This window comes from Chiloscyllium plagiosum, unplaced genomic scaffold, assembly GCF_037043375.1.
Source record: "Chiloscyllium plagiosum isolate Xiang-an unplaced genomic scaffold, Cpla_swu_hap1 HiC_scaffold_10, whole genome shotgun sequence".
Classification (NCBI taxonomy): Eukaryota; Metazoa; Chordata; class Chondrichthyes; order Orectolobiformes; family Hemiscylliidae; genus Chiloscyllium; species Chiloscyllium plagiosum.
The window spans coordinates 50,244,657-50,258,837 of NW_028270148.1; the positions used below are offsets into that span (position 1 = coordinate 50,244,657).

At 44.3% G+C, this 14,181-nt stretch overlaps 1 protein-coding gene across 5 annotated transcripts in view; it reads left to right on the top strand.

Annotated features, from left to right (window-relative positions):
- LOC122552827 (spermatogenesis-associated protein 7 homolog) overlaps nucleotides 1–14,181 on the top strand; it is a 210,257-nt gene that overhangs the window by 39,870 nt on the left and 156,206 nt on the right. The window lies entirely within an intron of this gene.

Below are 14,181 nucleotides of genomic sequence, written 5' to 3' on the forward strand. Positions count from 1 at the left end.
TTAAAGGGAAGAAGCAACAGTGCTCACAAAAAAAGAATGTGCAAGTGGAAGTGCATTCACAACATAATCTTTTGTGCTAAAATAATTTTAATATCTCAAGCAGGATGACTAAGACTAATGAAGGTACAAGTACTAATGTAAGTACAGAACTAATGAGGCAAACTTAACTCAGCCTTGAACCATCACTGCCAAATAGTATAAAAGAAGAAAGGAGCATTAATAAGCAGAATATATTGTTCTCCTTCAGTGTCTACTCTCCTCCCATTGTAGTGTCTTAAGTCACAGCTTCTTTAATGTATAAATAAGAAATAAAGTCAGCAGCTAGTTGCAGATTAATTCAAGAATATTAGTTGGAACTTAAGTAAAAATACAATTGTGTAATATTCATAGTGCTCAAAACATTGTGCACTTTCAATAGTGAAGGTTAAGAACTAGAGGTAAAGGGCTGCCACAAATGGAGGAACAGCTGGAATTGACCCATCCATTGGTATAAAGTGGAAGCTCTATCATTACAGCAATACTGTGGTGTTTTGGGAAAATAAAAATAGTGGAAGTCTGGAAGCTGGCAATAATAGAGAATCCTTTCAGAAATATGCTTTGTTCTTTTTAGTCATTCTTGTTATTTAAACAACTTGATATTGCTTCACATTCTTTGAATCTCAATGAACTGTACCCTTCTAAAATTAATGTCCTATGTGCTCCTGAATTGTTAAATATTAAAGAATTGCTTGATGCTGTAGAACCCGCAGAAAGCTATTTACCCAAGCATTGGTCTTCCCATCTGCAATGCATTAACCCTCCTGCAGTCTCGGTCACCACTGTCACATCCTATCTGCTTCCCACTGCTTCAATCTATGAATATTGTGCTCACCACTGCAAATAAAACATCAAAACCAAATATGTAGCAGAAAACATTTCATCCAACAACTCTATTCAATCTGCATCAATAAAAAGTTGGAATCAACTTTTTGAAACCATTTTGTGTTTTCATTTCTGAGGTGTATGCACAGTGGCTGTAGCTGGGAGGTGGAAGGCTTTGAAAGCGTCAGTGAAAATCCTTCAGACAGCCATGGCAAGGTCTAATTGCACACAACAGCATCGCAGCATTGATTGGACTAGCTGGCTGTGTGGCACTAGCAAGTGTACTTGGAGAATAGGTGGTTCAGAGCAAATACTTACTCCTCCTTAGTGAAATTAGCAAATGCCAAGGCGACTGTCCAGGGATTAGGCTTCATCAGTCCTTCATTTTTTAGAAGCTTAGAGTGCAGGAGTTCTATGATGCTTTGGAAGTCCCTGTCAACACTGGAATTCAAAACAAAATCACAGCTGTTTCTGTTACAATATAGAGCTGTCAAGCAAAGATATATCTTGATGGGTAACATGAAGCTGTTTTACAGAGCTAACTAATTTTTCAATTTTAAGCAGCATGATGTTGAAGCTCTGTTTGAAGCCCTAAAATAGGTTGGAGCTGGATTTTGCCTTGATCTGAGCAACTACAAGGAATCTCATTGACAATGACAACTAACATTACTTGCATCATTACACGCACCTTCTGTGGTAGCCTGGGCCCTCACAGGCAGCATCTGAGTCCTTTACAGGAGATCGAGAATGCAATTTTGTTGTCAGTGATTCAGTCTCAATCCTGTACTAACCATTCCTTAAAATGTACAGGACATTGCTTAGGCCACTGTTGGAATATTGCGTGTAGTTCTGGTCTCCTTCCTATCGGAAAGATGTTGTGAAACTTGAAAGGGTTCAGAAAAGATTTACAAGGATATTGCCTGGGTTGAAGGGTCTAAGCTACAGAGAGGGGCTGAACAGGCTGGGGCTGTTTTCCCTGGAGCGTCAGATGCTGAGGAGTGACCGTATAGAGGTTTAAAAAATTATGAGGAGCATGGATAGGATAAATAGACAAAGTCTTTTCCCTGGGGTCGAAGAGTCCAGAACTAGAGGGCATAGGTTTAGGGTGAGAGGGGAAAGATATAAAAGAGACCTAAGGGGCAACCTTTTCATGCAGAGGGTGGTATATGTATGGAATGAGCTGTCAGAGGATGTGGTGGATGCTGGTACAATTGCAACATTTAAGAGGCATTTGGATTGGTATATGAATAGGAAGGGTTTGGAGGAATATGGGCCGGGCGCTGGCAGGTGGGACTAGATTGGGTTGGGATATCTGGTCGGCATGGACGAGTTGGATTGAAGGGTCTGTTTCCATGCTGTACATCTCTTTGACTCCATGACTCTATGACATAGGAGGACAAATAGATCATTCAGCCCATCAATCTAGTCCACCATTCAATGAGATCATGGCTGATCTAATAATCCTGATCTAATTCCACTCTCTTGCCTTATCCCCATGAAACTGATACCCTTACTGATTAAAAAGGTGTCTGTCGCAACCTCGAAGACATTTAACGATCCAGCCATGACAATCTGCTATAGTAAAGAATTCTACAGATCGATTCAAAGAAAAATTGTCTTCTTCACCTCTGTCTTAAGTGGGTGACCCCTTACTCTGAAGTCAATACCTTCTGTTCCAAGTCTCTCTCACTAGGAGAAACAACCTCTTTCTAGCTACCCTTTCAAGCCCCCTAAAATTCTTAAATGGTTCAATAGATCGCCTCATATTCTACTAACCTCCAATGAATACAAGTCCTCATAAAAAAAATCCCTCCATGTCCAGGATCAACATAGTGAACCTCGCTGGACTGCTTCCAATGCCATTATACCTTACCTTAAATAAGGGGACCAAAACTGTCCACAATATCCCAGCGGTGGTCTGACTAGTGCCTTATGTAGTTTTAGTAAGACCACACTATCTTTATGTGTCATTCCCTTTAAAATAAGGGGCAATATTCCTTTTACTTTCCATATTACCTGCTGAAGTTGGATACTAGCTTTTTTGTGATACATGCATGAGGACCCCACATCCCTTTCTGCTACAGTTCTCTGCAGTCTTTCCCTATTTATATGAAATAATATTTAATTTTCTATTTGTCTTGCCAAAGTGCTAAGCCTCACATTTTCCAACATTGTATACTATCTGCCAAATCTTTACCAGCATACCTGTATAGATTCGTTGTGCCATTCTCACTACTTGCCTCACCATTTATTCTTGTGTCATCTGCAACATAGTACATTCACTTTTCCTCATCCAAGTCATTAATATGTAACGTAAATAATTGCATTGTTGCCTGTGGCACTCCACTCGTTACAGGTTGCCATTCCCAAATCAATTATTTCGCTATTCCTCTGTTGATACAAATGTACTACTGCCAACACTGTGAGCTCCTACCTTATTAAATAACCTTATGGATGATATGTTATTGAATGTATTTTGGAAATCCACATATATTACATCCACTGATTCCCCATTATCTATCCTGCTTATTACCTCCTCAAAGAACTGTAATAAAATTATTAGGTATGATTTTTCCTTCATAATGTCATGCTGACTCTGTTGATTATATTATGTATTTCTAAAAGCTGTACAACTTTATCTTTTGTAACAATTTCTAACAATTTCCCAATGACAGATGTTAAGCCTATGAGCCTATAGTTATCTATATTTGATTCCCTTTTGAATAAGAGTGTTACCTTTGCAGTTTTCCAATCCTCTGGGATTTTTACTGAATCTAAGGATTTGCGTCATATAGTTGTGCAGCACGGAAGCAGACTCTCCGATCTAACTCATACATGGTGACCAGATACCCTAAATTAATCTAGTCCCATTTGCCATGTGCCCATCCAGATTCCTTTTAAATGTTGTAATTGTGTCAGCCTCCACCTCTGGCAGTTCATTCCATACACGCACCACACTCTGGATGAAAAAGTTGCCCCTTAGATCCCTTTTATACCTTTCTCCCCTCAACTTAAACTTAAATGCTCTTTACTTTGGACTCTCCTACCCTGGGAGAAAGATCTTGGCTATTTACCCTATCCATACCCCTCATGATTTTATAAACTTCTATAAGCTCTCTTCCCTCAGCCTCCAACGCGCCAGGGAAGATAGTCCCAGCGTATTCAGACTCTCCCTATAGCTCAAACCCTCCAACCCAAGCTTGTCAATCTTTTCTGCACCCTTTCAAGTTTAACAACATCTTTCCTGTAGCAGGGAGGCCAGAATTGAATGCAGTATTCTAAAGTGTTCTAACTATTGTCCTGTACAGCCGCAACATGACACTCCAATCCCTATACTCAATGCACTGACCAATAAAGGCAAGTGTACCAAATACCTTCTTCACTACCCTGTCTACCTGTGAGTCCACCTTCAAAAAACTATGAACTTGCTCTCCAATGTCTCTTTGTTTGGTAACACTTCCTTGGACCCTACCACTAGGTGTATAAGTCCTGTCCTGGTTTGCTTTTCCAAACATCTCACATTTATCTAAATTAAACTCCATCCACCACTCCTTGGCCCATCAGCCCATCTGATCAAATCCCATTGTACTCTAAGATAACTTTCTTCACTGTCCACTACACCACCAACTTTGGTGTCATCTGCAAGCTTACTTACCATTCTGCCTATATTCATATCTAAATCATTTATATAAATGACAAAAAAAGCAGTGGAAGAGTGGGCACCAAACCCTGTGGCACACCACTGTTTACAGGTTGCCACTCTGAAAAATAACCCTCAACCATCATCGTCAAGTCAATTTTGTATCCAAATGGCTTCCTCTCCCTGGATTCCATGTGATCTAACCTTGCTAACCAGTCTGCCATGCGGAACCTTGTCAAACGCTTTGCTAAAGCCGATATAGACAATGTACACTGCTTTGCCTTTATAAATCTTCTTTGTCACTTCGTCATATAACTCAATCACGTTTGTGAGACACGATTTCCCACACAAAGCCATGTTGACTATCCTGAATTAGTTCTTCCCTTTCCAAATACATGTAGATCCTGTCCCTCAAAATCCCTCCAACAACTTACCCACCACTGACGTCAGGCTCAGCAATCTACAGTTCCCTGGCTTTTCCTTACCATCTTTCTTAAATAATGGCACCACATTAGCCACCTTCCAATCTCCCCGCACCCACGGCTATCAATGATACAAATATCTCAGCAAGGACCCCATCAATCACTTCCCTAGCTTCCCACAAAGTTCTGAGATACACCTGATCAGGCCCTGGGGATTTATCCATCTTTATGCGTTTTAAGATGTCCAGCACTTCCTCCTCTGTAATGTGGACATTTTTCAAGATATCACTGTTTATTTCTCCAAGTTCTCTAGCTTCCATATCATTCTCCACAGCAAATACTGACACAAAATAATAATTTAGTACCTCACCCACCTCCTGCAGTTCCACGCATAGGCGGCCTTGTTGATCTTTATGGGCTCTATTCTCTCCCGAGTTACTCTTTTGCCCACAATGTATTTATGGAATCTTGTTGGATTCTCCTTAATCCTATTTGCCAAAACTATCTCATGCCCCCCTTTTTTCTCTCCTGATTTCCCTTTTGAATATACTCCTACTGCCTTTATACTCCTTGAGGGATTCAGTCAATCCTAGCTGTCTCTACCAGTCATAGGCTACCTTATTTTTCTTGACCAGAGCTTCAATTTCTCTAGTCATTCCCTACACCTACCAACCTTGCCCTTCACACTAACAGGAACATTCTGCCTCTGAGCTCACATTACCTCTTTTTTGAAGCCCTCCCACTTTCCAACCACCTGTTTACCTGTGAATAACCTCTCCCAATCAACTTTTGGAAGTTCTTGCCTAGTACCATCAAAATTGGCCTTACTCCAATTTAGAACTTTAACTTTTCAGTCAGGTCTAAGTTTTCCCATAACTATTTTAAAATTGATAGATGTATGATCAGCAAGAAGCCCTCCCCCACTGACATCTCAGTCACTTTCCCTGCCTTATTTCCCAAGAGAAGGTCACGTTTTGCTTCCTCTCTTGTAGTTTCATCCATATACTGAATAAGAGAAAGTTCTTGTCGACACTTAACAAATTCCTCTCCATTCAAACCCTTAACACTGTGGCAGTCCCAGTCTATGTTTAGGAGGTTAAAATCCCCTACCTTTACAACTCTATCATTCTTACAGATATCTGAAACCTCCTTCCAAACCTGTTTCTCAATTTCCCTCTGACTTTTGGAAGGGGCCTACAGTGCAAACCCAATAAGATGATAATCCCTTTCTCATTTCTCAGTTCCATCCAACTTCACTGGACATGCCCACAGAAATATCCTCCCTAAGTACAGCCGTAATGATATCCCTAACCAAAAACACCACTCCCCTCCTCTCTTGCTTCCCTTTCTATCCTTCCTATAGAATTTATATCCTGAAACATTAAGCTGCCAGTCCTGCCCTTCCCTGAAACACATGTCTGTAATTGCTATGATATCCCAGTTCCTTGTTCCCAGCCATGTTCTCAGGTCTTCTACCTTACATGTCAGGCCTCTTGCAATTAAATAAATGCGGTTTAATTTAACAGTCTTACCCCCATTCTTTATGTTGCTCTTGCTGCCTTGACGATTTGATTTGCTCATCTTCTCAACTGTACCAGCCTCAGGTTTATCTCTTTTCTCACTATCTCTTTGGATGCATTCCCCCACCCCCACCTTACTAGTTTAAACCTCCTGAGTTTCATCGCAAATCTTCCCTCCAAGACATTGATCCCCTTTCCAATTCAGGTGCAATCTGTCCTTCTTGTACAGGTCACTTCTACCCCAGAAGAGATTCCAATGATCAAAAATGTGAATCCCTGCACTAGCTACTCAGCTACGCATTCATCTGCTCTATCCTTCTATTCCGACTCTCACTAGCACATGGCACCGGGAGTAATCCAGAAATTACTACCCTTGAGGAATTATTTTTTACCCTCTTACTTAATTTTCTATATTCTGTCTTCAGAACCTCATACCTTTCTCTTCCTATGCTACTGGTACCAACATACACAATGACCTGCTGCTGGCCAGTCCTCCCCTTTGAGAATATTCTGCATCCTCACCAAGACATCCTTGACCCTGGCACCAGGGAAGCAACACACCATTCTGATGTCTCACTGTTGGCTGCAGAAATGTTTACCTGACCAGAGAGTCCCCTACCACAATTGATCACTAGGAACCCAACATACTCTTCATTGCAGTCGAGCCAATCTCACAGAAACCTGGCTGTCAGTGCTGCATTCCCCTGAGAGTCCTTCACCCCCTACATTTTCCAAAACAGCATACTTGTTTGAGATGAGGACAGCCACAGAAGACACCTGCACTATCTGCCTACTGCTTCTACCTTTCCTAGAAGTAACCCATATACCTGACTGTATCTGTGGTTTTTCTACCTTCCTGAAACTGCCATCCATCACACCTCTGGTTCCTGTAACTTCCTCATTGTCTGCATCTGCCACTCTAACCAACCCATGCCAAATAATAGGCTTCATAACCAAACACACTTCCTGCAGCCATAATCATCAGGAACCTTGAAATTCTTCCTAATCTCCCATTTCTGACAGGAATAGCACATCACTATACTAAAGCCCCTCTCTGCACCTTAATCTACCGACCCAGAAAATAGCACAATGTTACTGCTCTGAAAATACTGCTACAGAATAACGTAATACCTATATTTTATATATTTTTAAAAATTTAATCAAGAGTGAGATCTCAGTAAAACATTAAAACAAAACCCTCACCCTACTCCCTATTGTATATTCACAAAAATAAATCAAGGTTTGTAAGTTATTTAAGTCTTAAAAACAAACACTTAGCTGATCAATGAAATCCTGACACTCCCAGCTGTGAGTAGCTCCAATAATGAGGTCTCTCTATGGTCAGCTGTGAAATTTCACTGTTTTTCTTGGACTGAATGCCGATTTCCAGAGATGTTTGTACTTTCACAGTTGGAAGATTACTACCATTACATCCACTATCTCTGTAGCTACTTCCTTTAAAATCCTTGATTGCAACCCATCACAACCAGGAGACTTATTGGCCTTTAGCTCCATTAATTTCCCCAGTACTTTTCTCTAGTGTTATTTATTGTGTTTATTTTCTTCCCCACCCCCATCCTCCTGAGCCCATTGATTATTTAAGTAATGCAGTTGGTGCCATTTACCATAGAGACTGATGTCAAGTATTTGTTCAACTCTTCTGCTATCTTCTGGTCCCTCATTATTTCTCAAGCCTGTTTTTCTGAGGTCTGTGTACTGATTGTAATGAAGTCAGCTAGCTGGACCTCATAGAATATGCATTCCCTGATTGAAGCTGCTAATCTGGTCAACTCAGGGAACCCTGGCTGACAAATAAGAACAAGAGCTGACTTGGAGAGAGGTGGATCAGTGTCAAGGACATGGAAATAAAGGGTGACTTGATGACATGATACTGGCCCCTGTGGAGTTATTTCAGGGTCTATATTCAGTTTAGCCTCTTGATTCAACTTTATATAGTTAAAGAAGCTTTTATATTCCACTTCGATATTACTTGTTCATTTTTTCCCACTTTATTATTTTTTGTTGGCTTTTTAAATTTCTCCAACCTTCTGGTTTGCCACTAATCTTAGCCATATTATTTCTTTTCTGTTTAATATGATATTATCCTTAACTTCCATGGGTAACCATGGCTGGTTTGTTCCCTTCCTAGAATCCTTCTCTCTCACTGGGATATCGCCTTTAGCTATTTCTTCTTCCCAACACAAATAAACAGCAGCCTTCTCAGGATGGAAGGTTTTCCTGCCTACCCAAAAAACACATGACCATGAATATAAAATTCAGTTTGAGATATAAGGAAAAACTGTAGTAATGTCATTATGTTGTTAACTCTGACTGAAGACACTGAAGGAGAGGATTACCACAGAGTCCAATTTACTACAGCCTGTTTCCTCATCTCAGTGTCAAAACCACATGGGTTGCCTGCCTTTAGTACAGACACGAATCTCCCAGTTCTCACAGGGAATCTTTAGATTTCCTCTGCCCTGGGCATCTCTCCACTTCTACATTTTTCCTTCTCCCTTTGTTTTCCAAATCCCACTCATAAACCAAGTATTTGAGCATTCTTCCTCACCTCTCTGTTTGGCTTCAGTTTCATTTCCCTTAATCGTGAGAAGCCTTCTGTTGTTTATTTGCATTAAAGAATAGTAAGCTGTTATATTGCTGTCAGATTGTTGCACTGACATTTTCATATTTGTCACAGTTCGTAGGGAATACAGTGACTGCAACCAATGGCTTTCTGCTATATGGGTGTGGCCTTCTACCTTTCTTTTTTTTTAGTGAGAGGTGCATGAATCTTTATTCAGTTTCCACCACCAGGAAGATAGGAAAACACCCAGGTGGCCAGTGACAAGTAGTGCCCTTCACATCAAAGGGCAATGCTGTGTGATCAAACAGTGAAGGGGAGGGCAGGGATTAAATCAAAATAGAGTTGGAAGGGGAAATAATGCACTCCACTCCCTGCGGCATCCACCTCTCCCTGAACAACTCCAGGGTGTTGGTAGACACCGCGTGCTCCTTCTCCAAGGACACCCGGGCCCTAACGTAACCGTGGAAGAGGGCCCGGCAGTCGGCCCTAACGACCCCCTCCACGGCCCGCTGCCTGGACCTGTTTATAGCCAGTTTGGCCAGGCCCAGGAGCAGACCCACGAGGAGGTCTTCAGACCTGCCCTCCCTCCTCCGTACCGGGTGCTCGAAGATCAGGAGCGTGGGACTGAAGTGCAACCAAAAGCAGAGGAGGAGGTTTTTAAGAAAATCAAAAAGGGAGTGCAAACGCCCACACCCAATATACACGTGGTCCATGGACTCCACAGCGCCATAGAACAAGCAGTTGGGCTGGGAGTCCGTGAACCACCGCAATCTGCGGTTGCAGGGGACCGCTGCGTGCAGCACCCTCCACCCCAGATCCCCGAGAGAAAGGGGGAGGACTCCCGCGTAGAGAGCCCTCCACTGGGGATCCCCACCACCCGGTAGCACATGGGCACACCAAGGCCTGTCCGGACGGTGGATGAGGGAGAAGAGGTGGACGGTGTGCAGCAGCAGTCGATATAGGACCCGCCTTTGTACGTCCTTAAAAGGGACAAAATTTAAATTCTGGAGGAGGCTCAGGTTGTGGGGCACAGGCTCCCACGGGAAGTACGGGACCTTGGGGCCAATGAGAAATTCCGTCCGGGCTGGGGTGAGCGCGGACGGGATCCCACCACACACCTGAGCGTCCTCCAACTGGTGCACTGGGTCCGAGCACCGCCGTTTTAAGGCGTCGGATGGCGGTGGCCACGTACCGGACATCTACCGCTGCCCTGCTCGCTATGTCCTGCGGCAGCGTCCAGCCCAGGCCCCCGGCACCCAGCACGTCCCCAACCCTGTTCACCCTCGCCACCAAGGCCCTCCCCTCTGACAGCCACTTGAACCCGCGAGTATGGAGGTGCGGATTCCTGTGCAACGGCTCCCTGACGACATCCGCTACTCCTGTCGGAGGGTAGGCGCAACGTGCTTCAACCATGTTACAGACAGTGATCAGGTCCTGGTAAAAGACAGGCAGCGTCTTGAGGGCGACTTCCTAACCGTCACGGTCAATGAACAGGAGCTGCATGTCATGGTTGAGGTTACGCACCTGGCGGAAAAAATACGTCACCAGGGCACACCACCTAGGAGGAAGCTCGACGTAAAGGTATCGCCGCAAGGTCTGAAGGTGGAATGTCGCGACCTGGGTGCGCCTGGCACTCGCGCATCCTCCCCAGGTCAGCCGGGTCGGTGAAAGTGAGGAACATGTCGTCAGCGTAAGCCGAGAGGACCACCCCCGTGCCCGCGCCGCCAACCTCCTCCGCAAGAGGCGCAGGAAAGGCTCCACGCACAGGGAATACAGCTGGCCGAACAGGGGGCAGCCTTGACGCACTCCTCTCCCGAAGCAAAGGGGCGCCATCAGGGACCCGTTAACTTTAACCAGACACTCTGCGGCGGCGTACAAAAGTTGGATCCGGTTGACGAACTGCGTCCTGAACCGGAATGCCCGCAGAATCCCGAGCAGGTACTCGTGATCGACCCTGTCGAACGCCTTCTCCTGGTCGAGAGACAGGAAAGCGCTCAGCAGACCAGCCCGTCAACAGAAATGGATCAGGTCCCGGACCAGGTGGACGTTGTCGTGCAATCTTTCTGAGGAGCTTTGTCACACATTTTAGTTGGTTTGTAAAATGATAATTAGTGCACTTGCATGTGGCACCCCTTTCACAATAGATGGCATGCTTTTGGTTTTATACACTCTATGGCATATTCCAGTCTCACTCAGCCTGAGGCCTTTTAACGTCCAGAAGATTTGTAAGTGGGTTAGGGCATTCGAGTCATAGTGTGTTTCCCGCGGCACTTGTCTACGTTGATTGACAGATTATCCAAGAGATCGCAATTTCCCTTCTCTTGTGATTGAAGATGCCCTCCAACGCATCTCATCCACATCCTGCACCTCCGCCCTCAAACCCCACCCCTCCAACCATAACAAGGACAGAACCCCTCGGTCCTTACTTTCCACCCTACCGACCTTCGCATTAACCATATCATCCACCGACATTTCTGCCACCTCCAAACGGACCCCACCACCAGGGATATATTTCCCTCCCCACCCGTTTCCGCTTTCCACAAAGACCATTCCCTCCGTGACTACCTGGTCAGGTCCACGCCCCCCAACAAACCACCCTCCCGTCCTGGCACCCTCCCCTGCCACTGCAGGAATTGCAAAACCTGCGCCCACACCTCCTCCCTCACCACCATCCAAGGCCCCAAAGAAGCCTTCCACATTCATCAAAGTTTCACCTGCACACCCACCAATGTCATTTATTGTATCCGTTGCTCCCGATGTGGTCTCCTCTACATTGGGGAGACTGGACACCTCCTTGCAGAGCACTTCAAGGAACATCTTTGGGACACCCGCACCAATCAAACCCATCGCCCTGTGGCCCAACATTTCAACTCTCCCTCCCACTCTGCCGAGGACATGCAGGTCCTGGACCTCCTCCACCGCCGCCCTCTCAACACCCGACGCCTGGAGGAAGAACGCCTCATCTTCCGCCTCGGAACACTTCAACCCCAGGACATCAATGTGGACTTCACCAGTTTCCTCATTTCCCCTTACCCCACCTTACCTCACTTCCAACCTTCCAGCTCAGCACTGTCCTCATGACCTGTCCTTCCCATCCACTCCACCCTCCCCTCTGACCTATCACCTCCGTCCCATCCCCATTCACCTATTGTACTCTTTGCTACCTTCTCCATAGCAAGCCCCCCCCCCCCCCCCACCACCCCCCCATTTATCTCTTCACCCTGGAGGCTTCCTGCCTCTATTCCTGATTAAGGGCTTTTGCCTGAAATGTCAATTTTCCTGCTCCTCGGATGCTGCCTGACCTGCTGTGCTTTTCAGCACCACTGTTATCTAAACTCTGGTTTCCAGCATCTGCAGTCCTTACTTTTGCATAGATTATCCAATGATCAGATTTGTCTTAAGGCCTTCCGCTACTGCATTATACTGTCAGAGGGCTTCCTTTCAAGTGATGACTAACATATGCCCCCTGTGGGTCTGGCACATTGCCATCATGTATTTAGATGAGGTCCATTCTCATATGAATAAATAATAATAAGCTTTTTTTTAAAAAATACAGCCTATTTATGAGACATGTAAGAGAGAACATCCTCCTGAAACAGTATGGACACAGCTCCAATGCCATGTGATCTGACTTTGTGATATAGCTGCTTCTGCACATGCTCAGTACCAGTGTACGAACCTGCAAACACAAAGAAATAGGAGGAGGAGTAGACCATTTGGGCCTACCTGCCATTTAATAGGGTCATGGCAGATCTGTTTGCGTTTCAAATTCCATATTCCCGGTGTCTGTAATAATCCTTGATTCCCTTGCCTAAAAAGAATATACCTAGCCCTCCCTTAAATATATTGAAATGCCCCAACTTACAGTCACTCCAAAGTCACAGAACCTACAAAATCTTCATATCTCTGTCTTGAACGGTGCCTCCTGGTTCTGGACTGACCCCCTAAAATGAAACAACTATCCCAAGTCATGGCTGATAGGTTTCTGAGTCCCAGTCTCTTGCCTTCTCCCTGTAACCTTTGATCCTCTTACTACTCAAGAACTTACCTATCTCTGTCTTAAGTACAGACTATGACTTGGCCCCCTATGGCAATGAATTCCATAGATTCAATACCCTCTTGCTGAAGAAATTCATCCTCATCCCAGTTCTAAAGGGTCCTTCACTCTGAGACTGTAGCCACGTGTCCTACAGTCTCGTACTAATGAAAACATCTTCTCCATATCCACTCTGTCCAGGCTGCTCAGTATTCTGTCTGTTTGAAAACCATTTAGGATCTTATTCACTTCAATTGATCCCATCTCATTCTTTCAGTGAAACAAACCCAGCCTGTCCAACATGTCCTCATAAGACAAACTGCTCATTCCATGAATCACTCCAGTAAACCTCCTCTGAACCACCTGCTATGCATTTACATCCTTCCTTAAATGAGGAGACCAAACTGCATCCACCTGATGAAGGAGCGTGGCTCCGAAAGCTAGTGTGCTTACAATTAAACCTGTTGGACTATAACCTGATGTTGTGTGATTTTTAACTAACTAAAACATAACATCCTAACTTTTGTATTCAATGGCCATAGCATACCATTAGCCTTCTCGATTGTGTGCTGTATCCGGCTAATAACTTTGTGACTTATGCACTGGGCCACTTTGATCTCTTTGCACTTCAGATTTCTGTAGTCAGCTCCTATTCTTAGTGTAAAGGTATAATGAATTCTTTATTTCACAACCAATAATTCAATGTCATAACTGTCCTTCTTCGTTCATGACAGTGACAGCTCAATCAAGAATAATGAAAGCCACCATGAAATAAACATCGCAAACTAAATTTATAAATCAAATAATTATGTTTGGATATGAAAGTCATACTTATATATTTCCATCATACCAGTCTTCTGCATGCTTTTAGGCGAAGGTGAGGACTGCAAATGCTGGAGATTAGAGTTGAGAGAGTGTTGCTGGAAAAGCACGGCAGGTCAGTCAACATCCGAGGAGCAGGAGAACCAATGTTTCAGGCAAAAGGCCTATCCTAGAGTTCCAATGCACTGCTATCCTAGTGGTCACAGAGTCACTGGTTGTGGAAGACTCCTTGTTTTCAGATGCTCTTCAGGATGACCTCAAAACTCTCAACACCAAAGATTTGGCTTCACATTGTA